This window comes from Gavialis gangeticus, unplaced genomic scaffold (genome assembly GCF_001723915.1).
Source record: "Gavialis gangeticus isolate Ggan-Ray unplaced genomic scaffold, GavGan_comp1, whole genome shotgun sequence".
Lineage (NCBI taxonomy): Eukaryota > Metazoa > Chordata > Crocodylia > Gavialidae > Gavialis > Gavialis gangeticus.
Genome location: NW_017729024.1, coordinates 70,159,307 through 70,159,591, shown reverse-complemented (window position 1 = coordinate 70,159,591; position 285 = coordinate 70,159,307). Strand labels below are relative to the sequence as shown.

The window sequence follows — 285 nt, the reverse complement described above, 5'->3', positions numbered from 1 at the left end:
TGCATAGACGTTGACGAGTAGCAGGTGGTGTTGTGCTAGGGTGATGCGGACTGTCAGCAGGTGGCCGGGGACAATCTCCCATGCCACTGCCGTGTCATGCTGTAGTAGTGACAATAGAAGAGTCGCGACCTCAGTGCTAAGGTTGGTGGATGACTCAAGAACAACTGGCCTTGCCAGACAGCATGCCAAGCCAACTGGTTGCGCCTGTCAGAATGTGTCTCCTGACAAAAGGCAACAGCCAGCTGCTTCTGGCACATGAGCTCCAGGATGGCCTCCCATTTCACC

General features: G+C 55.1%; 1 long non-coding RNA gene across 1 annotated transcript in view; it reads right to left on the bottom strand.

Moving 5' to 3' along the window:
- Positions 1-285, bottom strand: part of LOC109298215 — an 18,982-nt gene that overhangs the window by 4,368 nt on the left and 14,329 nt on the right. The window lies entirely within an intron of this gene.